At 36.8% G+C, this 27043-nt stretch overlaps 1 long non-coding RNA gene across 1 annotated transcript in view; it reads left to right on the forward strand.

Moving 5' to 3' along the window:
• The window catches only part of LOC135304995 (uncharacterized), a 657910-nt gene that overhangs the window by 350996 nt on the left and 279871 nt on the right, over positions 1-27043 (forward strand). The window contains exons 34-35 of the long non-coding RNA XR_010366252.1: positions 2655-2689; positions 6626-6751. This is a non-coding gene — a long non-coding RNA (uncharacterized LOC135304995). The remainder of the gene's footprint in view (positions 1-2654; positions 2690-6625; positions 6752-27043) is intronic.

A 27043-nucleotide genomic window follows, 5' to 3' on the forward strand; every position in this document is an offset into this window, starting at 1 on the left:
GCAGGAAGCCTCCAACTCCCCTGCCATGGATGAGGAGCCACCTTCTAGTTCAGGTTGTTCAGGGCGCCCCATCCAGCCTGGTCTATGGTTTGAAATTCATTTGGCATCCAGCTGTGGTCTCATTGCAAAGTAAAAATGCTAAATACAGATTCATCCTTTTGAGGATTAATTGAGTTTCCACTGTATAGGAGCTTGTTTAAACGTAAAAACTGGTATGAAACTTGGTAGGATGAACATATAAAGTGTATTACTTCCTAATTAACATTCATGTCATCAGATTATGTTAAATTTAAGTTACTTTGACAGTTTATTATTTTAATCAGTAAAAAGACACTCTTTTCTGGACTGCAAGTAGTTTCATGTGTAAATAAGTTGCAGCAGAAAATGCATAAGGAAATATGTAAATGAGCTCACTTTACTTTCTGAATCAGTATTGGTGCAGGCATTTTATCAGGCTTTGCTTTGAAGATGATCTTTGAAGCTATCTTTGGGCTTCCCAGAAGTCTACCACCACATTCCTGTATTTGATCATTTAGTCTGTTAGTAGTTAGACCAAAATTGCTTTTGTCTTTTTTAATGGTAATATTAGCTTAATAATAACTTTGGTAACGTGTACATGAAAAATTCCCCATTGAGATCCAAACCAGGGATTTGGCTGGTTCTGGCTGGGTTTTGGTGTATAGATGTAATAATCTGATATTTTGCAATTCCCACCTCATCCCACTAAAGACACAGATAAAACTGGCAAATGGGAGGAAGCAGAAGAGCATAAAAAATGAGAACTACCAATGGTTTAGCAAACTTTTAATCCGAAAATCAGCAAGAACATAAATGGTCATGTTGCTGGTCCACTGCTTTGAGTTTCTTATGCCTAAAGAGTTCAGTGACTCTGTGGTGCTGTGCTGCCCTGCCCCACTTCAGCAATAACCACCAGTGGTTAAGTACTGAAGTTCTGAAACCTTGGCTAACAGATAGAAGGGGTTGGTTGTGTGTATATGGACCTTTAGATGTAAAGACATGGACATTGGCCTCTGGGACTGATTGCATCCATCTGCTCATAGACTGGTCACTCAGAAGGTATTTAGAACACAGAGGTCCTTTCTGAACCTTGTGGCTCAAAGGCAGGGTGTTCCTGACAGTTTTGTCTGGCCCTGTCCTTTACACAGTAAATTCTTGTGTACCTTTCCATGAAAACTTGTTAAACCAGGGTTGCCTTTACCATTGAAAGTTGTTAACTCACTGTCTTACATCAACCAAATATACCAATGTTTGTGTCTCGTGAGTGAAGTGCATCACTCCTTATGCAATTCTTCTCTGCAGAAATATGGACTAGGAAATATAAGGAGGTGTTTTCAGTAGCCCAAGGATGATTGTGGTAGAAAGAGAGAAAGGAAAGGAGCTGCCCAGATTCTTAAGCATAGCTTTAATGATTTAATCTACTCCTAAAATGTGGATAGATATTTCTTTGGAGAAAAACCAAAACTGATAGAATTTTGATTGAAAAAAAATTATGGAGCTTTAGAGCTGCCTGTTATATGCCTGTGTATAAAGGTCATTCAGGCACAGTGCAGAAACAGGAGTAGGAATTCAACGAGGGCACAGATTCATGACAGAAAGTCATGACCCTTTCATGCCTAGCAGAGTAGAGGATAATGGATTTCTTGTGGCGAGAGGCACTGTGCCCAGTGGAATAGGTAGTGGTGTGCTGCCCTGCTGTGCCATTTGTAATGCTCGTTGTGGTTTGAGTGAAGGCAGCTGCTTTAGATTCCCTGTAAATGTGAGTTCTGCTTCAAAGGGTAAAAGTGAAAGGATTTGTTCTCCTGGTCCAGTGGAATAGGAGAGTGTTGAAACCAGTCAGTGTGCAAACAGCGGGATGATATAAAAATCAGATGCACGTTGAAAATCTGTGTAATAAATAAAAAAGTAGACTTGATATCCATCTCTTGTCAAAAGTCTGTACTGTTTTTTCCTCTATTTGAGTCAGTGTGCTGGTATATTTTTTAAGTACTTAATCTCTTTTTCTGTCAGATTTTTATCATATTTATGGACGCAGATTTTTCTTAGTCCTTTGTCTGAAAACAGGTGAAAAGGCAAATTTTCACTAATTTGGTCATGAAATATTAGATGATGTTTAGTTAAACTTTGTTGCATTTGTCAGTAAACATATATGATCTTGATCTGAGAAGTATTGTGCAACTGTAGAGTAGTAGAATAAATGGATGAGTTCAGTAAAAGTGCTATATTCTGAATTTTAGAATGTTCAAAAGTCATCCAGGCATAATTTAAATTAAAAATTAAAATACATCACAGAACATTCTGTGTTGGAAAGGATTCACATAGACCATGGAGTCCAGCTCTTGAGTGAAGGACCCATACGGGGGTCAAACCCACAACCTTCGTGTTATCAGCACCATGCTCCAACCAACCAAGACCATCTCAGAGGTAAAAGTAATTAAAAATCTGGTGTATGTATGCAGAATAATTCCTCTGACCATTCCAAACCTATGTGATATATGCTTATTACAGATCAAAATAAATTCCTTGCATAAGAATTCCTTCAATAAGGATGGCAATAATGTTTTGTCTTTGATCATATGTAGATTTTCACAACAAGAATTCTAATATTTCACTAAAGTCTAATTTCATATTCCCAGATCAGCTGAGTAACTCATTTTCAGCCTTCTCCAAGGTGAGTTTTGTGCAAGTTTTAACCTGCATGCATTTTTGATACATGTGGAAATTGACTTTCATTTCCTGCATGCCTAAAATAATTTTGTGTCTTGCTAGATTAATGCCATACATCATATTTACCTTAATAAGTTAAGAAAATGTCTTAAAAAATGTCTCCCTTAGAGCTAAAACTGGAATTGGGCCTTAAAGATTAATCAGCAGGTAACTTGCATTATATAAGGTAGAAATACAGGCTGGAAATAATAATGTTTAAACCAGCATAGTTATACCTTTATATTATGTATTTTCATATGTTAATTTTTTTTTTTTATTTCAAACCTGAATAATTGCCACTAGGACCAGCACATGATGTCCGTTTTTGGTTTCTTCAGAAAATATTGAATTTAAACCCAGTTAAAAACCTCTCAATTAAAAATCTATCCCTTTTTATTATTTCCTGATCTGGCCTGCAGTTGTGTTAAATAACATGAATTCCAGTGGCAGAGACCAGGTGACTGATTTTCCCCAAATACTATAAGCAATATTTTTAAATTGTTTTGGGGTTTCTTTTTTTCTTTTATTTTCTCTAGTTGCAAATATGGGTATGTAACCAAATGGCAGCCTCTCAGCCTATTTCATGGTTCTTGTAGGGAGCAGTAAAGGAAAATACCTATTTTTTCAGTGAAAGGCACCACAGAATGGAGACTGAATGGCAGTTAAAATTTTGAACATCTAATGTATGTTATTTCAGCAAAAACAACAGGCTTGAAAGCATGAGCTCATATTAAATACATGATAGGAGTACACAGAAGATGGAGGTGTTGGTGAATTTCATCCTTTCGTTAATTAATCATGGCTAGGAACTGTAATCCTCGTCCTGTGAGCTAAAGTTTAAGCACAGCCTAGCTCCCAGCTGAAATGAAGAGCTGGTAATTTATGGTTTCAATTTACACCAATAAAGGCTCATAGATTCAATGTATTTTGTTGAACCTTTGCCTCAGTTCCAGTTCAGATGTGCAGCAGAGAAACTCTTACTGAAAGGTATTCTGCCTGATTATTGATACAGGAGGTGACACCCCCATGCTTTTCTAAAATTTCACCAGAATTCAGCCTGTAAAACTCACACTGCCTGGACAGAAGGAAAAAAAAAATTCAGCATCTCTTGTAATTACCTACTGTCAAAAACCATAATCAGCATTTTGCAATTAGGCATGTGGAATACAGTGTTGAACATGCAAGCACTGTTGGAATGCTTGCATGTATTTAGGTGTGAGATGTCTCTTCCTGTATCTTCACATCCAGGTTTTCACTGCAGGAATGGAAACTATTCAGGGAGAATAAGGTCACAGGGAAAAGTTGTATCTTTGCAAGGAAATTCTTTGGGTATTTTCAGATTAGACATTAAATTCTGGTAATTTAGATACTAACTGAGGAAAAGATCTTTATTTGGGATGGGAATTAGGTGTTTAATCCCACCTTTATAATCATCTGCTTGTCTTTAGTCACATGCCAGGATCTTGCATGATTACTGTACAGTTGTATTACTGAGCTAGTTTGTGTTAATAACCTTGCCTAAAATGTCTGTCTGATGCTGTGCTCACATCTGCAGACTTGATGGTATTCATTTTACTGTGGTGATTTTCTGACATATGTTTTCTTGTCCACTGCATGCTTATGACGCTATCAGTAAGATAAATTTAACTTCCCTTGCAAAACTAGTGCATGTGGGGGATGCTCTCCATCAGACCTGGATTTTATCTACAAGTTGAAAAGAATAAGAATATCGCACTTAAAAGCACCGTTTGCCTTCTCAAAGGACTGCAGGAAGCCTCAGTTGAAATTGTAAAGCTTTTCAAAGAGCTTTTCAAGGTTTTGTGTGTGTGAGAGAGGACTTTGTCCTCCTGTTTCCTTTATGTAAAAAGCAGGCTGTGTAAAACAGGGAAAAATACTTTAAAAGTTTAACTGCAATACATTTCTTTGCCTAGGAGGATGGAGGACTTAATGCTTTTTGTTTTGCCCCTTTATCTTTCACAATATGTTCCCTGGTCCTTGGGCTGTGTCAGAGGGAGTGGTGACGTTCTTGAGATGCATCCTGCCAGAGCTGGGTCAGGTGGTTAATAGCCTCAGATTGGGGAAACCATGCTGCCTGTTTCTCATACCTGCTTTGCATTTATATGAGCCATTGTTCTGTGTGGCTGAAAGAAGAGCCCCAGCTGAAAAATACCTCACTTGCAAAGCGTTCAAGCAGTTTTAAACAAGCATTTGGCTGGTTTTCAGACTGTCTCCTGCTGTAATTTCTGCCCTTCAGGGAAGGTAGAAGGTTCTCCTGTACAATTATAGCTGTCATTTTGCAGCAATCCAAGGATAACTGTCGGGGGGAGAAATCTTTTCAACAGAATACATATAAAAGGAAACGTATATTGAAACAGATATGTGTGGATGCTATTTTTTGCTTTGAACTTTCTGAAGGAATACCAATATAATTTGGAAAATATTGCATGAAATTAGTGTAATATGATGTATATTCAAACAGTGTTTCCTAAGAGATCCCTGCCAAATTATACTGTGCAATTACAGGTTTATTCATTTAAGAATAAAACTTTTGAATTGCTAATCTACCAGTCTTGATGAGAAATTGGTGATATATTTTGTTTATTTTATGATTACATATGACAAATATTTTGCAAGTACAGCATGATTTCCAATTATTCACAACCCTGAACAGATGAAGGAGTCATGGGCTGTTAAAAGCCATGGAATGAAGAGCTTCTGGCAGGGAAAGAGATATTTTTCTGAATATAAGATTTATCAGTGATAAAAAAAGATTCTGTGCACTGCATATAGAATTTGAGAGCAGTTTATAGTGGTAAATACTTTTACCAGTCCAGGAACTGACTTAGGTCTAAACTGGGAGCGTTCTGTCTGTCGTTAACCACCTGGTTTGTTACCTAGAAATTGTGACATCAAAAAGGAATTCCACCTTCCACCCCAGGACATAAGAAAGAAACTTTTGATTTCAATGTATTGCTTTTCTATGATCAGCAGTTCAAAGCATTTTTCTGATCAGCTAAGTTTTCCTAACCATCAGTAAACTGCAGTTGATTCATCTTGTCATGAGGCCTTACCCCACTGACATGTAGTTGTAAAAAAATTATGTAGGAAATTACTGTCAGTAGTAGCAGTGAATAGCATTCTGATCTGAGTACCTGTCAGATTGTGTAACATCATAGGCAGTGGGCAAGGAAGAAGGTCTTCTTGCAAAAGCTGGTCCAAAGCACTTGCATTTCTGTTTGAAATATACCTCGGAGAGATGACCTTTGGTAGAATTAACTAGGGCTACTAGTCTCCTGATAAAGCAGCAACAGAACCCTCTGATAGCTTGCAGAAATTATTTCAAAACCTGAAAAAGTTTATGGGGGACAGAGGTTATTGGGCAGAAGTTAGGATTGCAGATTACTTGACAGGAGCATCTCACTCTTTGTGCCAAAACTGTGACTGAATGTGGGGTTTTTTTAATTAATCTTCATGTCACTAGTGATATATATGTTTAATTAACTGGTGCAATGAACACCAGTCTGCCTTTCAGCATACAGTGTATATATGAGATTACCTGGAGTTGTCTCCAAGGAGAATGATTGAGCATGATTTTGAGGAGATGTGAGGAATGAAGCTGAAAATCATGGGGAGGGCTCATGACTGTAGTGAATATAAGAATGACAATTTCAGCAGGACCATCTCAGATTCCATTAAAAATTTTTTTAAAGTAAAAAATTCAGTGTAAGTCTAATTATGGTGAGATAATCATGCCAATTCCCCTTTAAGTTTTTGATTCTTTTCTGCAAGTGCATGTTCATGCTGTCCCAGGAAGAGCCCTTTTAAGCAATCACCAGCGCATAGGTGGAACTTTTTATCTTTTAACTGAGTCATGATGAGCTTCATCCTGTGTTTGTTGCAGATGCCAGGCAGCTCTGTCTTCACAGCAGCAGATTCTGAGGAGAGAAGCAATCCTGTTTGCTTGGCATGGCAGCAGTGGCCCACTAACTCTGAATATCTCTGAGGGAAGAGAAGGGAGTAGTGGACTGTGAGTACAGGGCTGTTCTAATCACTAATCTCCTTAGGATAAACAGATAAGAGTAAAGATAATGTACACACACAGAACAATGCTTTGAAAACAGGGTTCCAGTCTCACCTCCGAAGTGCTTCACATCAAGATGCAGCTTTGTGGTCAGTTTGTCCCTCTGTTCATTTGGTTCACAGAATTTAAATTCTATATCATGCTGGCTGCTGTCTCTCCCTATGGGTGCAGTGGAAGAACAGATAACTGAATTTAAATAATGCTACCATGGTGTTGATGCAATTTCCTAGAGCAGTGTATTATGGGCCTACAATATTCATTGAAAAGCTGTTTTGCATCATCAGAATACCAATATGCTTGCATAATAGAAATTTTAAAAATAATTAGTCTTAGTTCCATGCTGACTTTTATAAAATAGCATGGCTCAGAGTTATTTGGAGGAAACTTTGAATAAGCTTAACATATTTGTAAAATATGTGTTCTATATATTTTAAACTTTATTTGATCATTTACTGTGTGATCTTTTCCATTTGTCATTTATTTCCCCTGATTTCTAGGAAGCTATTGAATTCATAACAAAGGTGTTAATTGGTGGCAACACAAAAGTAGACTTTATATTCTAATAACTTTATCTGGTCATAAAAAGTCACTATGTTCTCAGGCTCTAGGAGGTCAGGATTTCCTTTCTTCTCAAATATGGTTTCGAACAACAAATGGAAGAATGGTAGGATCCTGATAATAATCTGAATATTCTTTAATATTTTATCAAACTCATACTTTTCATCTCTGTTTTGGCCTAGCAGGAAATAATTTATTTTAGACTTCATTAGAGAAGTTTGGGGAAGCAAAAAAGTGGATATGATGTTAGATTGAGAGAATATTTGTGTAGAACACTTCAAAGGAATGTAACGTGCTGGCTGGGTGCTCCCTTTGGGAGAGGAAGCTCTTGTCAAGTACTTTTGCTCAGGGATCCATTTTGTGATTGCTGTTCTAGAGAATCACTTCGAACTTTACATGGAGTGACGCTCTGTATATTTTCAGGCCACCTAGCAAAGTGCCATGTCATGCATTGCTTTTATTTTTGAACTGCAAGGTGTGTTGGTCTTGCCAACTGGGAGCACTTTTTAATTTATTATATATTTAATTTTTGGTAACAGGTACGTGTTCACTGTCTTTTGTATCGTACTGTAACACAGTGGGATTGTGCTACAATCTACAGCTTGGTCTTTTTTCCTCCTCATTTCTCTTTTGTGTCATGTCTTGCTGTATCTTTTCTATAATTTTTTTTCTCTTTCCCACTGCTCTTAATCCTTGTAGAAGTGTTTCCAGTTCTCTCTCAGAGCCTGGAGCAGGACCACTGAAGATGATGGAGATGTTTTCGTTGAGTTCAATGAGCACAATTCAAAACTGAAGCCATGACTGCACAAAGGGATGTACCATGGGACAATACCCAGCTCATGGCATCTCCTCCCTGAAACCCAAATCTTGTGAGGCACTGTTTTGTAGGCAGTTATTAACAGTCCCCCTAGGTGGTTTGGCCAAATGAAACAACTGCAAGGGAATAACAGACACTATGCCTTTTTTTAAATTGTCCTCAGGCTCCTGGTACCTGATCTCTATTACACCTCCATGAAGACAGGTAGCTGACAAAGAATCCTGCACCTATAAACAAAATTTCAAACAAAACACTGAAGCTGATGTCAAAGTTGATTTTCCCTGTAATATTTCTAAGTGGTCAGAGGTTAAGTGCCATTGAAAAATGTTGCAAATTTCAGAATGCAGTCGTGTTGGATTTGTAGCTAGTGGGAATCAATGAAGTTTCACTCGTTTCACTAGGGATAGAATATTTTCATCCACTGAAGTTTTGTGATAAGATCAGCATTTATGTAACAACTTCTGAGTGCTTGTTTGCGCAGAAGAAAACCAATCAGCTTCATGCTCTATTCAATAAGAGTTTCCATACTATAAATCATCAACTGGTTTAAAAATCCAGTAATTTTTAATATAAAACTATACTTTAAAGCTGTTACTAATTAACTTTTAAAACAGTTAATAAGTGTAATTCCTAAGATGTCCTGAAATAAACTGCTTTTGTAAAAAAATAGAAAAAACCCCCTAAACAACCCCTCTACCATGACTACCATAGTGTTATTGCTGTTAGATTTGTGTGATTTCATAGATTAGTTGACTATCAATTGTTGGTGTTTTTGTTATGGAATTCCTCAGCTGTCACTTCCCTTCTTTTTTTTCCTCTGTTTTTTTTGACTCTTCTGTGAAAGAGGAAATAAAAGAACCGTAACACTTCAGGCAATTAAGTAAACCACCTACAGGTAGTATAGACAGCTATTATAGACAATGTTCAGAAGTTAGTCACAAAACAAAAGGAAACTTGCTCAAAAAATGGAGGTTACATATCCCTGTGTATCAGAAAAGAGCTGGGTGAGGTCACAGATCACAGGTATATAGGACAAAGCTGTGTTTAATTCAAAAAGGAAAAAAAAATAAAGGTTTGCTGAAATCTGAGTCCAAATGTGGAAAACTATTTTTACCATTTATCTTTTGGTGTGTTTCTCCTCTATGCCTTTCCCCTTGTACCACGCTAGTTGAGCAACCCAGAATGTACTTGAAATTCCTTGCCTTACTGTCTAAAATGATAGCTTTTATTTCAGGACTTGGCTTATTATTTGATCCTTTAACCCCCTAAGGCCAGTATTTAGCAGTTGGTGTCAGGAAATCCCCATTCCCAGTGCCGAGGGGTTAATTGCTTTTTACCGTTTGATCTTTTTCTGCCCACTTTATATTCTACCTGACCCTTTTACCACCTGTAGGAGGTACACAGACTTTTTTTTGTTGGCCTACTTCCTCAGTCTCCCCATTGTTTTCCTCACTGCTGCCTTGCCAATTTCACATTACATATTTCTCAATGAAAAAATTGAAGTTGACCTGAATTTTTCTTTCTTATGCTATCCAATTTTCCTGGCAGAAAAGGTGCAGCATGCTCATATTGTATTTATAGGAACTGAGATAGAGAGGATGGGCAAGTGATATAATATAAAGGAAAAAAAATTGAATATATGTATAGATTTATGAAATTGGACTGCTGATGTGTTAAATTTGGACAGCTTTGTTGGATAAAAATAATTTTTATGTAATTTTAAACAAAGAAGCTAAAGTGTGGGGGATGGGGAAGGAAGAAACCTTTAAAACTAAATAAAGGCATCTCAGATTTTATTGCTAAACTAAGTAATGTTATAATCAAGCAAAACACAATCAAATTTGTCAGAAATATTTCCCATCTTAAGGGTAATCCTATATTCATTGAAAGTTTTGTTACTAGGTTATAAGCATAATACATTAATTTCTTTAGGGCTTCTTGTTTTAAAATAGCACTTTTGTTTATGTTTTCTTCATATTCCACCAAGTTAGCAGTCAGGCTGATATTATGCCATAGTAGTTTTTGAAATCTTTGCAGTTGTCAGCAACTGACATTTTTTCTGATACATATTATTTTCCTTTAGAAAGTGAGAAAATATTTAAAATAAGAGAAAATTTTTGAAAACCTATCACCCTAGATTTTAATGGCGATAATTCTGAGAAATACTTATTTTCTCTATTTTTACTGTCTCTGGAAATGTAATGTGCCACTCCAACTCTCAGATTTTTTTAAATAACTCTATCACTAGTAAAGGTAAACCAGCACAAGCAGAGAGAAAACTTGAATAGAGTATCCATATTGGCTGGTCAATGTCAAGTCTTTAGTATGGAAAAAATAAAGGAGTTTAGACAGGGAAAAATAGTTCTCTCAGCACTAAAAGTTACACACATTCCAATGTATCTGTATCTTCTGATAAAATAGTCTCAATATTCAATTTTTCCTTCAGGTTGTGATTTTATTAAATATTTCCATTATGTTTGTCTGGTCTGACAGAATGAGAACATCAAGATTTTCCTTGCAGGGTGTTTAGGCCTAGTCACCAGTCTTTTACGCTACCTCTTTTTCACAACAGCAGTAGATACTTGATTCTCTCAAAAACCTGAGTGATATTCAGCTTTGATAAAAATGTGTTGCCAAGCTAGTCCATGATTTTTTTTTAAATGGAGGTGAAAGGCTGAGAAAGAAGCATGTGTAAACCTAGTGCAGCCATGTGAGATTTATTGACTTCAGAAAATAGATTAAAATTAAGAGTAAAGGTTTAGCTTCTGTGCATCCTGATATGTTTAAAAGCTTAGCTGGATTGTGAAAACTCTTTGGAACATATTCAGTAAGACCCTGCAGTTCTTTAAAAATGTAACTTGAAGCAAAGTTTACACACTTGAATTTTAGTATGAAGATAAAAACCTGCAAAGGTAATTTGAAAATCCACACAGGAGTTACAAACTTCACCCACCTTTTTTCCTGGTGAATTTTGTCTACTTGAAGTTCATTTATCTCCTACTCAGCTAAAATTTCCTTGCTCTGCAGGAAAGGAGCTAATGCTTTATCACTTCAGAAGAGGCTGCTGGTTTTGGGCTGTCATTTTCCTTCAAGAGGCCCCAGGGCTGGAGCCTCTTTCAGTGATGGCACTGCCTGTTCTCTCCCAGGGCTGAGCTTCCTTCCAGCTTCTGTGTTCTGTGGTCAGAGCACTCAGGTTCTTATTCCTCTATTCAGGAATAGAGTGTGTGTGTGCTAGATTGCAAGGATCTAATTCTGGGACTGAATGTTTTGTTCAAGATCATATGGCCCTTAGACGGATTGGGAATTTTATGAAGTTTGCATCATGTCTACAGCACTTTCCTACTTTCAGAGATGAAATACTGCATAGCAGGGACCTTTCCATTGTGGCTGCTTCAGAGTATGAGCTGGAAGGAAGAAGAGGGATCTTAATATGTGTGGGATGGCCTGGTCCTGCCTTATCCTTGTTTTTACTGTCTCTCAGGATGTTGCATGAGAAAAGTCAGAACTGGCTCCTCGCTAATGAAAAAGGGATAATGTAAAGTATGGCATTAGTAGATATGTTTGCTATTTTCTGTGAAAGCTCATCATAGTGTCTGGAAGTAGCCTCTTTTGATGTGAAAGCAGCAGAGCCACAAGTCCCATCTAACAGCCATGTCTGACAGCCCACAGAAAATAGTACCCAATGAATTTATTTATATTTCTGACATTATAACACCCAACTTAAAAATGTTTTCAGCTTGGCTGTCTTAGCAATGGGTCAGGAATCACACTGGTACTACCTTTCTCATTCATTATCCAGACTTTTATCTTGCTACACAATAATAACTAACTTAATTTCCCTTAGGCTCCTAAAAGTTTTGCTGTTAGGAAAGTGCAATTGCTGTATCTTCAGATTCTTTGTTGGTGACAGAATCTTTTTCCCACAAAATGCAAAGAGAAGTACAACCATTAAAAATATGAGGAAAATAGAAATGTTTCACTTCTACTTCTTGATGCAATATTTCATATCTTTCATGTTGACTTAGCTCAGCAAAATTCTTTATAGAACTTCATTTCCAATGGGTACACTTAAGACTGCATTTTCTAGAAATTATTGTAAATTGCTCTGAAATGTTGCAACATATGTTTTAGTGAAGAATTATTTTGGACTGACAAGGCCAAAATATAGAAACTACAGTAGTGAGTTAGCTTGCCAGAAATGTCTTGTTGAGTGCCCACGTTGTTTTTCCGGTGGCTTGGAGATTTGCCTTTTAAGAAAGGATTATCAGAGGTGGATATCCATGACACTGGGCTGTTGACTCTTAGCTAAACCACAGCTGCATATGGTGAACTATCCTGCAAATAAGAGGTAACAGTTCTGAGCCACTGAATGACCTAATCTGCTCATCTCTTTAGCCTTCATAGGAGTAAACAATACAGAAATCACTGCTGGTTTGAGGAAAAGGGGAGGTGAGATGCACTAGTCCTCTGCATGTTTAATCTGCTCTTCTGGCTACTTCCTTGAACCTTCCTTGAACTTTGCTGAAAAAGTGATTTGATTATTTATTTCTGTCACAGACGCAGATTGCAAATTACAAGATCAAGGTACTTATCAAAATCTCTGAGTTTCTGTGCGCTTGAAAGCCAAGGACAAACCTACATGATTTCCATGGACTAGAAACCTCTCTATTGTGTGCCACATTTACACTGTCAAGCTATTACCTGAAGTGTCTTGTAGCTATTCCACATTTAAACTTGACTTTGACCTTTTACTGTTTTCATTCCCATGACCTCTTTTCCCCTGTTGTCCAATTTGAAGGACGTCATATCTGTCTGGCACCAAATTGTGCCAGTACTCGGGAGCCTGAGTAAATGTTACAAAATAAGAGCAGCTAATTAAAAATCTGTAGTGTTGACATCTGTTTAATATATGCAATACTTCCAGAATTTGATAGCAGACCACCTTACAGTAGCAAGGGTCTAAGTCAGACTGTTTAAATAAAGTAATAATGAAGTACAGTGATATGGCTGTAAACTTGGAACAGTTCCAAATGGGGTAATAAAGTGTGCTAATTGGTTCTGAGAATTGGAATGCTGTAAAAGTCAAATTTTACCACAGTGACTATTATACAGTGGAATTAACTTGACTACTCTAGAGGTTTAAAATATACCTAGCCATTAAGAGACAAAGTCACAAGATTATAGGGATTTGACTCAACTAACAGAGATTGACAAGTCAGTTTTCATTTCTGAAGATTAAGCTAACAAGAACATCCTAATTAACTTATTTAGGTAAAGAAGGGGTATGTACAATGGTATTTGTGTCAAAAAACTGACAGGCTTGATTAGGTAACGTGCTGGAACACTACGCAAGACTTAAGTAATGGTTTGAGTCACTTGAAATGTATGTAATTATTTGTTCTACTATTATTCAATCAATTTATAGAGCAACTTCAATTCATTAAACTGATTAAGTTAATAAGAAGTACAGAGATTACAGCTTTGACAGTGTTGAAACATCCAAAATATTTAAGCCTATAAAACACAAGCAAAACAATTTTGACCAAAGTGGTGATCTCAATGAAATGCATCACAAAGGTCATAGCTATTTAATATATTTCTGTAAATTTTAAAACAAAAGGAAGTGCTGGGAAGTTTCTACTTCAGTGTCCGCTGTTATTGAGGCATTCCATTTTCTGTGGCAAAAACCTCTCAATCCATTTTTTCTACTAAAGTTTGGGGTTTTGGTTTTTTTTTTTTTAGTATTGCTGGGGTCAATACAATATCTTATTGCAACTTAATAAAAATGTCACCATTTATGTGATGTTTTCTGAATCTTAAAGGCAATGATTATTGACATCTGAAAATGAACCAACAAGTGAGTAAATCATGCTTGTGGCAATCCAGTGTAGCAGCCCTTGCAGCTCCCATTACTGCCTTCCAATCTTTCCTGGCAGTGGGGATACAGACTCAGAAGGAAAATGCAAGATACTTTTTACTGGATGATTATACTTAAAGTGGTACACTGAGAGAGGCACAAAGGGAGCATTTGGTTCCTGCCCTGTTATTCTCTGTGTCTATTCTAGTCTGAACTAATTCTTTAACATGAATGCAGTATTAATAGTTTAAATAAACCCAACTGTGTTCTGTCCAGTCTGTCTTGGTGGGTAGCTCAATGGTATGTGTTGGAACGGAAATTTGTTGGGCTTCATGGGATCTGTTTCCTGCCAAGGCATTTGGTACCAGCTTCTGAATATGAAGAACCTGTCAGGTACAGAGAGAATCCCTGCTGGAGAAGGATAGGAAGGAGTAGGTGCAAGCAAGAAGATAGTTTTCCTTAAATCTGTGAAGTCTCCATATCTGAAGTAAAACAATTTAGAAGAATAGAATTGAAAATATGAGGCATAAAAGTTAAAAAAAGACAGATATTGTTTGCACTTGTCTCCTTCACTACTGAAGCAAATGAAAAGATAACTGCAATAGAAAATTGCCATTAATAATTCAATTGGAAACAGGTGCAACAGTATTTAAACTGCACAAAGATTATGTTAGTTTAGTATCAATCAACAGCTGTGGAGTAATTGCCCTTTAAAAATGAAGTTATGAAATTGTTGGCAACAATAACAGTAACCCAAATCTATGACAATGTTGCTAATTTGATACGTGGATCACCATTAGATGCTCAAATGATTAGGTTTTCCATTGAAAACTGGATTTGTGGGGAGCTTTTTGCTAACAAGTTATTGTAGAAATGATCAGGTAACAAAATATATTGATTTAGTCTGTTAAATTTAGAAAATACTGATCTTTTTAATGTACTAAACTGTCAGCATAATATGATGTGAGAGGAAAGCTCTTGTGCTTGAGCTATTTTTTTTAAAGAAAATATTTACATTTAAGCATTGCAGAACTAAATGTATGTATTGTAAGAGAAAAGTGATTCATATGGCATTTACTACAAAGCTTATATGATGATGATATAATTCTTAAGATGTGCCTAAGGAGGGCTTTTCTTGCTTTTTGCATCAATGAAAATTTGCACAAAGCCTGTTGTGCAAATCTGTAGGTTATTTTCAAACTTTTGACTAAATAACCCCTCTTTAGATTTATTTTTCAGCAGCTTTATTTCCGATAGTTCTCATGCAAAACAAACTCTAGTTTTGAAGAAAAGGTTGGTGGGAATACATCTCTGCTGCAAAGAAGTGAAGCCTTTTCTCTTCTTTCTGATCTTTTTGCTTTCTATCCCCCACTTTTGTTTTCATTTTCCTCTCAGGCTACAGATAGAGTGCAGAATAGTGATGAGGCAAAACTCAGCATAAATCCAGACAGTCATTTGCAGATAACAGCTTTGGTCTCTAATCAGCCAAAATGTGCCTATTTTCTGGAGATGAAATCGACTCTATTCCATCCTCCACAGCTTCCATATGAGCCAATATCTCTTCTCTCCTTTTTTTTTTTTTTTTTTTTTTTTTTTTTTTTTTTTGTAAAGAACCTCTTGGGGTTACGTCCTCTTCCATCATGAGAGTATAGCATCTCTTGTTCCTAGCTCTTTTGTGTTTCAGATATTTAAGAAAGTCTAAGGATTCAGAGCAGCTGCTACAACTGCAAATATCATGCATATACCTTGCACTTGCTTTCAACCAATATTTCACAAAGATAAAATAGTTCAGATTATGAAGAGGTATTAAGATGGGGATCTCTGCTCCTATCTGTTATGTACCACAAGCCAGTTTGAAAAGTTGGTTGTAGCACCAAAGCACTTGCATCAAGATAACTCCAGAAAGCATTTTTGATGTTGATGAGATTTTTTTGTCTAAATAATCTTGTCAGATCTCTTATAAATGCCAATTATTTTCTGAAATAAATCTTACTTCTGTGTTGCAGAGTCTTCAGTGCTGTATGACAGTGGATTAATCACTTCACCTCAGCTTTAAATCAATTTTCCTTCTGAAATACTATTTTTGATAGCCTTATGGACAATAGCTGGCACGTATTTGAGCAGGATTTGACCAGAAGAGCATTAAAATTCCTTTAGTAGCCTTGTGTGCTGAAATAAGTAAGAAAACCCATTCAGTTATTTTCACGAGCCCCTCATGAAGAATTTCATGATCTGTAATTTCACGATGGGCTTTTACCACTATTAGCCCTCATGTGTAATCCATTTGGCTTGGCCAGATTAAGTTACACAAGTGCACATTGTGTGCCTGTGCTGTGGGATGTGTTGGTTTTGCTGTACACAAACAGCAGATCAGATGAGGATGTTGTATTCACCATTAGACCTCCTAGTGTGGACAGGTTTATATTTTTTAAATACCATTAACCTCTTGGTCATAAGAACCCAAATCAGATAAAAAATAGTAATAAACAAAAAGGCTTCTGATCTATAACTTCTGCTAAGAGGGAATAAAACTTCCCCTGGGACACTGTAATTGGAAACCACAAGCTTTGTCACGGGTTCCAAAATGTGCTCTGGCTGCACAGAGTGCAGGATTGGTACCATTAATTTTCCTGATATTAATGAATTCTCTTCCTTTTTGATTACAGCATTCTAATAGTTGAAAATGCAGCCTGACTCAGTACTGACCTGACTGATCTCACAGTAAGATAACTTGTTAGGAACTCAGCTGTGCTAATCTGGGAATTAAATTCTTTAGGCTACAAAAATACATTAGGAGTGGACCCAAACAGCATCATTCCTCTTTCCAGGCTTACAGCTGCTCCAGAGCAAGTAGGGATCTAGTACATGGGAGCAGCTGGAGAGGTTAAGGGGGAATCAGAAGAAACAAATAAACCACTTTTTTCTCTTTTCATTTCTCAGACCCTACTGTAGAGAAAATACCCTGCCTAGTCTGCTTCTCTACCTGCCTAGAGGCTTTGCTGCCCCCTGATGTTTCCTTTACTTTTTTATATGTATAAAATGAAGGTTGAAGATATTTTTTCCCAATCTACTGGTCTTTTCTATGCATTTCTCAGTTAAGGCCTGTGTGTCTTAATATCATCTGTAAATTTTAAATTAGCCTCTAAATGAATCACTACCCAGAAAAACCTCTCTGTCCTCTAATGCAGTTAAAAATATGAATAATATACATGTTCATAATATTTATCCACTTCAGGATGTATGTTTTCATGTAAGTACTGCGAGATACTACAGTTACACATTTCTTCCTAATTCCTGAATTTCACTCAAAACCCCACCAAACAGACCCTCTTTCATAAGATAATTCAGTCTGTCACCACACACACACACAAAAAAAAAAACCAACCCAAAAAACCAAAAAAACCCAAAAGCCAGAATTTGTAGCCTACTGCCCTTAATCTTTCCATGATGAACAGCAGGACAGACACAGTAACTGCAGCTGACAGATGCTCAGCTGTTAAGGTAGTTTGATGAAGTAAATAAAAATAACAGTTTTTGCACTCAAGATTTCATTCTACAGGCTTTGGGTGCTCTGTAGGTAATTACATCTGCCTGTCAGTAAGAGTGTGATGTGACCAAAGGCTTAATTTTCAGAAGGGGCTTTGTGAGTTCCTTCAGAAGCTTTCAAGAATGAAGGTGCTGTGGAAGAAAAAGCTGTCCTGCACAAAAACAGGTGTTAAGTCTTCTTTCCCGTTCCTGTTTGGGTAGTTGGCAGACCAGTCTGTAGAGATCACTGCTGCTGTGCAGCCTTTAGCACTGAAATGGGTGCATTTCTGCATGAGAGGTCACAAACAGCTTCAAGTTCACTTTCATTTGCTTTCTAGTTGGATAGTTGATGAAAAGAAAAAAAAAAAAAAAACAAACCAAAAACCAAAAAAAAACCCCACCCACCTGAATAGGATTTACAAGTATCTTAAAATTTGAATGTGGAGAAATCCTACTTAGAGTCTGATTTTCAATGACTGGTTTTTTAATAAATACACATGATATTCCTGTGAAGGAAACAGCTATAAATAACAAGGTTTATTGTTTCCTATTCTGAACAAATGTTCAAAGGATAAAACACCAAAAGGATAAAATATTCCATATTATTTTATTTTATACGAAAACACATTTTCATGGGTACATCAAATTTCAGTAATTTATATTAACTGATATACATGATCACTAAATTAAATTCCTAGGGTTTTGCTATGTGCGGTTTTTTTTGGTTTTTTTTTTTTTAATTTTACTTGAATCCTATGCAATGAAAGAAGGAAATGTAACAATTTACAAGAAGGGGACAAGAAGAAAAATTTTATTTCCCTGCCCTTGTATGACATTCTTTTCATCTTACTCTGTGAGCTTGCTTGGTTACTCTGTGAGTCCAGAATGAAAAGTGAAATTGAACTTCAAACTACTTACCTTTCTTTCTTGGCTATATTTTCTTTCCAGAACCTGTCATTTAAAGTGTTTCCTAAGGTCATCTTGACACCTTAATGCAAGACAGTTGTCTTTGCCCCTTACTTCCAAAAGTATTTTCTTTTGTGGACCCACAAAACCTATCTCTTTACCAATTTTCTCAGATTCATTTTCTATTATCTGAGGCAAATGTTTCCATACTATTTGATCAGTACTCTTAGCAAACTTCATTAACCTTGCAATTACACTGCGAACATGTAATTGTTTCTTGTTTGTTTTCTTTTTCTCTTCTTTAACCTCAAATTTGTTGGAATTCTGAACAATCTGGTGTTGATATGATGTTGTTGTGATGTATCATTATGCATTGTTTGTTTTTTTTTAGCAAGACAGACTGTGCAGTTTTATAGGTAGCTTCTAATAGCCTAATATTCCAGCTGTGGTAACTCATCAGTTGACTGAAGTGACTCTTTCAGGAGTTAAACATCATTGTGGTGTGTCGAACTCGAAATCCTCCACTCTGTTCTGTGCTGCTCCTGTGCAGAGGGATGCAGCTTGGACAGCAGGAGGTGAGGTTTTGTTAAACTCATGTGATCATTCTGGCTTTATGGGTGCTATGGACACACTTATGGGGTCTCCTGTGATAAACAGTAAGGATGACTTTAAAATGCAGGTAGGAATCTGTAGAGACACTGTGACAGACGTTGAAAAATTATAAGCTGCATTTGAGCTTTTCTTTTGAGCCAAAAGGTCTTAAAGTATCCCAAACTCATATCCCAGACACATTGAAGCTCTGAATAGAGAATCACAGGATAGCACAGGTTTGAACACACCGTGAAAGATCACTTGGTGCTGATCATTTTGTGGAAAAGGAGCCTAGGTGACATCATCTAATGTCAGTCCAGTTCTATCTTGAACACTTCCAGTGATGGGAATTCTACCATGTACCTGGGAAGGTTGTTCCAGTCACTGGTTGCTCTCACTGTAAAAAAATTCTTTCTTATATCAAGGTGAAATGTCCCATGGTGCAACTTGTGCAGATTGTTGGTTGTTCTCTCCATGTGGCTCCCTGTGAGGAGAGACCTTCCTTTCATGTTGTAGCTGCCCTTTAGGCACTGGAAAACTGTGATCTTGTTCCCACTTGAGCCTTCTATTCTCCAGGATGAAATTATCTAACTCTTCGAAGTGCAGGTTTCTCAGCCCTCTGGGAACCTCTGTGACCTTTCTTTGGACCCTCTGTTCAGTCTTTTTTTAATTGGAGGGAGCAGAAAAAGATGAAGTAGTCCAGACAGATAAAGCCTGGCCAGGGCTGAGCAGAGGAGTCAACTGGCTCTAGTCCTGTTGTTGACTTGCTGAGGTAGATTGTGTTGTTGGAATGTTTCTGTGGTGAGATGTAAGTGATAAATGTGCTTATAATTACCTGTTATGGGAAAAAAACTTTATAACCTTTGTTCCCAATGTGAGTCTGTCTAACTTGGCTTCCAAAACCAGGGCTATTTTCAGCTATGAAATACATATTCTGCACTATAACTGGGTCATATATGCGTGTGAGAAGGAAATAATGTGGTGAGAATAAAAATGAATTTATAGCACCTAGATTGTGTAGCGACTGCTGCTCCATAAATATCGTCAACAAAAAATTAACGTGTTCCAGGTGTAAGTAGAAATATAACTAAAAAGGAAGAAAGGTGACCAAAAATAAAGTGGAGGAACCTGTCTAATAAGAAAACACTGAAGAAACTAAAAACTGCATGGCTTCACAGTCCCACATCCCAGCACAGTTAGAAAAATAAATAAAATTAGAGAAGTTATCACAATGGTCAACATTAATCTTTGTTAAAAGACTCATTTCTAGTGGCATGGAATGGTTTTGTATTCCAGCAGCACTTGGGTAATCAACAGCATTCTTGACAAATCAGATCAGGCTACAGGGTCGGTCTCCACTGTGAGGAAGTTTGTTTGCACCTGAAGAAGCAAATGTCCCAAACTTTATTTTTTTCACAAAGTCATACTTTGTTGCTAAATCAAGCATTGACTTTGGAGTTATTATTTGAGTGGGATTGTCTGAATTCTCTCCAGATTTCCCCCAGAAGAATGTGGAACAACATAAGGTGCAAGCAATGGATTTTCAATACATAAGGATGCTTTTATAAGCTTATAAACAAACACAATTGCCCAAAAAGTAGTTGCCTGGGCTTTTACCAGTTATGACTTTGTTAACGTTTAGCACAAATAGAGGAAAGGAATGCAGGAAAAGAGAGAAAATGAGAGCTGTGAGAGACAAAAAGATTTCCTTTTTGGTTGAGAAAAAGAGAAAATAAAATCACTTTTGGAACTTCAGTTTATTACAGTTAGTTTATTACAGTTTGGCTTATTACAGTTTAGTAATAAAATTTGGGGATGTGTTGCCATCACCATTTTAAGAATCTAAACTTTGCCACCATATACAAGATGTATGATTAACTTTGTTGTACAATTGCTGTATACTTTGGATAGTATTGCATTGTCAGGTTTTGTTTCAACATGCATGCAAAAAGAATATTTAAGTGAATCCCCTGTGTTTTAGTTCTAGCTATTTTTTTCAGTGCAGTGAGTACTAATTTATAGGTCCAAGATGAAACATGCTTCTTTATGAGAGTTGGTGTTTTTTCTTTCATTGGGATTTTTTCTTTCCCTTTTTTCCCTTAAAGGGAGAGGTTACATTTGGGGCTAACTCATATGATGTTGATGTTATTATGAATGTTGCTACATTGTTTTGGACACCACATCCGTGGCCTATTTAATACCTCTGTATATACACATGTGGGCTGCTTTTCTAGTAGATATTGCTTTTGTATTGGATAGCTAAAAACATTTTGTAAAATTTTTCCCCCTTTGTTTTCAGACACAACTACTATGCTAGGTAGCACATAGAGTTCATTTGTTGTTTTATAAATTTGCCTGATTGATATATTCAATACTATTTAGCAAGTCAGTGAGCAGATCTTTTTTTTCTTTATTTCTCTTCAAAACAAATACTTCACTGACAGAAGCTTAGTAATTGATCTGAAATTGGATGGACAGAATCATCCATACCCAAACACTGGCTCTTTAGTTCCTGTCAGCTTCTGGTCTTTGTTTAATCAATATATTCAGCAGTAATGCAAGATGAAGTGGCCAGGTCTGCAATGGCCAGTCTACAACAATTCCTTATATGGCATTGGTAAAATTGAGAATTGATTTTGCCTCACTGTGGAATGTTTAAAATAAATTAATTAAAAGCTTGATCTGCATTGTGGAAAATTCTGATTTAGATACTCTTGCCCAGATTGTAGTAAGAAAGTAAAACATAGCATGGACAGCTTTGACTTTAGAGAACACTCAAGATGGTGATAGGGAGGGTTATTTTTGTGATCTTTGATTTTGCAGTCAGTTTCATATGGCTGAAAATATCCTGCCTGGATGCAGCAATGATTTTTAATTTTGGACATCAGGAGTAGTAATGCATGTTTGAAAATTGTATTGCTTTGCAATATATTTGTCCAGACATACAAGTGAGAAGAGTTACAGAATGTCAGGAATCTTCTATGACTCTCCCCTTTGTGAAATCAATTTATTTTTTTTACAAAGTTGCATCTGCATGTAGATAGCTCAAATAACAGATGTTTTTGCAAGTTTTTTTTTTATTTACAAATTGTGTGTAATAAGCTTCTGTTTGTTACCTGCTTTTCCATTGTCTGATGCATGCATTTTCATCAAATACTTGGTAAAATATTTAAGTGTAACTCAGAAGAATAACTTGCATCATTAACTTGTGTATAATTCTGTTTTTCACATATAAACTTTGAAATATTTGTTCAGTAAATGTGTCCTTCAAAAAATGGAAAAAAACCAAGTTCTTCCAAAGTATCTTGCAGCACCGTGCTCAGGCTGAGAACATTAGAAATGTTTATTCAGAGTGCAGGGTTCAGTTAAGCTGTACCATCTCCTAAAGTCAGGAATTAGAATATATCATTTCAGTTAACCCATATGAAGAAGGTGTTAACATAATGAAATTTAAAAGCATTTTACCTAGAAGTTTGGAGTTGGGGTGTTGAGTTTGTGTTTTTCTTTTGGTTTTCAGGTGGTGACTTTTTCCTTCGGTTTGTGATGTTGTATTTTCCCTTTCCCCTCCCCCCCTTTTTCTTTTTCTTTCTTTTTTCAAGTGAACAGCTAAAGGTCACTGTAGCAATAAATTTTGTTTCTATGGTACAATTTAAACAGCTAACTCCTTACTTCTCTCCTTTCATTCTGTGCATTCCAGTTACTCCTACACCACTTCAGCACAGCCAGGAGTCAAACAAAAAGGTCACTGCCTGGGTTACTTGTGTTTTGGTCCACCATCCAGTCAGTGTTCCTGCTGCATTACATTGTCAAAGTTAGCCCTTCTATTGACAAGCCGATTGATTTCCTGATTAATGCACCTCTGTTTTATTGGCGTTTACTGCAGGAGACATAATTTTAATGTTTGGATGATCAATAGGCCCATCAACACCAAGAATTCCTACTGTTAGCTTGCACAGCTCTAACTATGGGGAGTTGTATATTTCTTGATAAATACTACAGGGAAGCTGTAAACATTAGAAAAGCAAAGAAAATTGATGTTCTCTGTGGATTCCTATTGTATTTTAGCCCTAGGAGAGAATGCAAAAACTTTCAAGTAATTCTCTGTAGGAAAGGCAACTAACAGGTACTTGGTCTCTGGGCTGGAATATAAATGTATGGGAAATAATTACTTTTAGAATTTCCATTGTGTAATCACTTTATCTCAAATGTGTAAATACTCATAAAAGAAATTATGGCTTTTATTCAGTTTTAGATTAAGGAATTACATTTTAAATGCCCTCAGTTAACTTCATTATAGGAAGGGAATTCTGTGGCTGTCATACATGCTTCTGAACTTGTATCTCTCCAAAAATTACACAAGGTACCTTAAGGCATCTACTTAAAATGTAGCAGTTTTTGTCTTGGAATTGTAACAGACTTCACAATCTTCACTTGTTACCAGCTTCTTTTCTTCCTTTTGCCTTCCCACCTGCCCTGTTTCAGGCTTTTCAAACCTTCACAGAATCAAGAGACTGATTTTTTGTTTTCCCACTCAGATAAAGTAGTGAACTTAAATAGTCACCTTTTTTTAAGATTTGAAATTAGCTAGTGAGAAAAGGACAATAAATTGTGCCATTTACCAGAAACTTTACCTAAATATCTTTCAGATTAGATTCCTTCATTTCATTCAAGTTTTCATTTCCCAGTGGCTGGCAGGCTTCCTGTGTGATCTCATGGTTTTTCTCAGTATCTGAGAAAGTGCTTGTATTTGAATATTCTCCCAAGGAGCACAGTTTTGTGTGAATGCCCTGGTTAAATCAGTGCTGGTTTAGCCTTATAGACTAAGGAAGATGGTGGCTATTTATCAGGTAATTTATGGAGTATCTTAATGCTGGTTCTTTCCGTCAAAGATCAAGACAAAGGCTCTCTCTCTTGAGAGACAGAGCACCCACTTAATTATTAATTAAGAAAACAGAAGGATGAAGTGAAAGCTATTGCAAATTTCCCATCTCCCAAAAAGCAGGAACTCTACCCTTAATTTCTTGCCAATAAGGACTAAAGTAGTACCAAAACCATCCAGCAGTTTCCAAGCACACAATTTAAGTGTTTCGATCTTTTGGTACAAATTTCAGATGCTGGAGTGTTTATCACTTTCTTCCAGCATTGACATATCCCAGTGGATGAAATTCTAAAGCAAAAAGAATCTTAGTGTGATGATTAAGTCCACTAAAATTAGAGCTATGAAGATCACTGAGGAAAGTGCTGGTGACGTGCAGCTAAATCCTCTGGTATATGGAACAGAAAAGAAAAGAGGTCAGTAATGAAGGTTTAGTTAGGCATTAGTTTCCCATATTTGTCCATGGAACTATCTTCAAATATGCCTGTATTCCTGAAATAAATGACCAATCTGATGTCGTAGAAATCTAGAGATATCTCTGTCTCTATAAGTTCAGAGCAGCAGTGAATGTTTGACTAAAACAATAATAAAATATTATAAATAGGTACTACTCCTGATATCTATCTCTGGTTTTACTAGAATCTTAATTATTGCACTTGCAGTAAGCCAGCTAGTTTGAGTCATAGCTTTCAAGGGATTGTTTTAACTCTTGGAAACTCTTTTAAAGCCACAGGGTTCCCTGAGGGGATGCTGATTCTGCCTTTTATGTCAGTGACTTTGGGTCCCAACTTGTGTTTCTATTCCTTCTTTTGTTGAGTAGAGACTTGCTGTTCTGAGATTTTACTGATTTGTTTTGAACATGGTGGGACTCTCAATTCTTCCTAAGGGTCTGTCAGAGAAAGGCTCTTGCCTTTCTCCTGGGCTGAGGTGGGGCAGAGGGCTTGGCAGTGGAAGGAATGCTGTGTAGGTGCTGTACGCACCCAGACTCCAGGGCAGGTCAGCCTCTTCAGCTTCACTGAAGGAAAGTGTGACAATTCAGGCTTTAAACTAAAGGATTGTAAAGCTTAAATGCTTACTTTCATTAGATATTTAGTTCTAATTTTGTGTTCTCTCTATAAGCTGTGTATGAGTTTTTAAATGTTCATTACCTAAGAAGTGTGTGAGTTTTTGTACATTCACATTTTTGTTAAGGACATTAATATATAAATCTTTACCTGAAACAGTAGAATGATTGAGTTCAGGTTTCAGGAAGTAATGACCCTTTTCAGCCTTAGGCATCTTATTTAACTTCCCTGTGATTCATATCATTTTGTGTTACATAAAGATAATTTTAACTTCATTTGATCCTGAAACAAAAATCTTGGCTAAGTACTAAATTAATATACAGATATCTTTTCACCACTTCACTTTCCCCCTTTTGTGTGATATCACTTTAACACTGGTACCAATCAGAAAGACTTAATAGAAGAAACAAATTGCCTTTATTTCATAATGGAGAATATACTCCCTTACAAACAGTTCCAGCAGGATTCAGGAAAAATGATACTTAAGTTTCATTTTCAGGATTGGTAATTTATCCATCTTTTACCCTCAGGGTTCTCCACAATTCAGCTTTCACTTTTTTCCCTTTTTTAAGCAATCACTATAGCAACGCAGTATTATCTGATGAGCAGTGCACACAGAGGGCAGATAGCCATACCTGCAGCATAAGATTAAGAACAAAAAAAAAGAGCCAGGTAGACCGGTGAGGTGCTATATTAGCCTGTCACACAGAAGATCTGAGCCCAAGCTGCACTTTTGAAGTTTGTTAGCAGGGATGAATTTTTTGAGATGTCATCCCCTTTAGTAGAAATTTGAGCTTGATTGGTGGTTTCTCCTCCAGAGTGGTCTCTGGCTGAAATAGCAATGTACCTGACAGATTATACCATTGCATAAGAGCTGTGTGAAAAATTGACCAGCTTTTAAACATTCTTTATTTCCCTTTATTTGTAAGCACTGCAGTCACACAGGTATTGTAGGGATAAAACTATATTCCTCTTGCATTTCTGATTCCTTTGAGCTGTGTTTAGCCAAGAAAAGATGTGTGGGGACAATATGAGGTGAGGAAAAGTAGGCTTTAGAAAAATTTTAGGTAATGGTCTGGATTTGAAATAAATTAATAAACTCCACAGGATCTGACATATTGTGTCAACCTTTGAAACCTGCAGTATCACAACATGTGAATTCCAGTGAGTCAGTGTTTCAATCTTGATTCTTGTTGATTAGTTCCTATAACTAATATCAATTGTAACAGTGGATTGTATTGGAATGGAATAGCATCCAAGGGGCAAAGCAGTGCTGTACATCTCAGCCCCAGATCTGCAGAGTTAATGAACCAATAACAGGCTGCTCTATGGATAGATGACATAAAAAAAGGTGCGCCCAAATTCAGCCCTGGGTACTCCTGTGGTTCTGTCTCTCTTCAGGAGGAATGCATTATTTTAACTGCATGCTTTTCTTCCCCTCTTCCTCCTCCTCCTGGATGATAGAGGACTTTCTATCCCTGAACATCTCAGGCTTGTTCTTAACACTGTTTGCTGATCAGCCTACTTTTTTTTACTTCTATGGCTGTGCCAGTGAGAGCAGCCCTAGGAGGAGGGAGAGGTCTACTCTACACTTTCCCTTCAATGCATAGTTTCTCATAGTCAAGCATTCTGGTTTCATCTGTTATATTAGTTGCAAAAGAAATACCTTCTATAAAGAATAAAACTTCTACATAATGTGTGGAAAAAAGAGGAATTTTTAATGTGCTTCCTGTGCTGTTCTAGACCAATAAGGACCCCTGTTTCTCTGTGGTGCCAATTCTCTTTTCACTGGAAAAGAGAAAAGAGCACATTTTCATTTGTTGCTGTGAAAGAGGGGATATGTTTTAAATAATGCTTTTCAAGAAATGCCTTTGACTTGCTTTGATCATGGGTGCCAGAGCTCTGCCGGTACACATGCCTCCATTGCAAAGTGAGGTTAATTGCACCACATTCTGCACCTTCTGAATAGACATAATTTTGCATCAATTGATATACTGGTATTTTTACCAAGGGAGGTCACTGTATTCTTCAGCTCAGCAGTTGT

The sequence above is a fragment of the Passer domesticus genome, chromosome 7 (genome assembly GCF_036417665.1).
Source record: "Passer domesticus isolate bPasDom1 chromosome 7, bPasDom1.hap1, whole genome shotgun sequence".
In the NCBI taxonomy this organism is placed as follows: Eukaryota; Metazoa; Chordata; class Aves; order Passeriformes; family Passeridae; genus Passer; species Passer domesticus.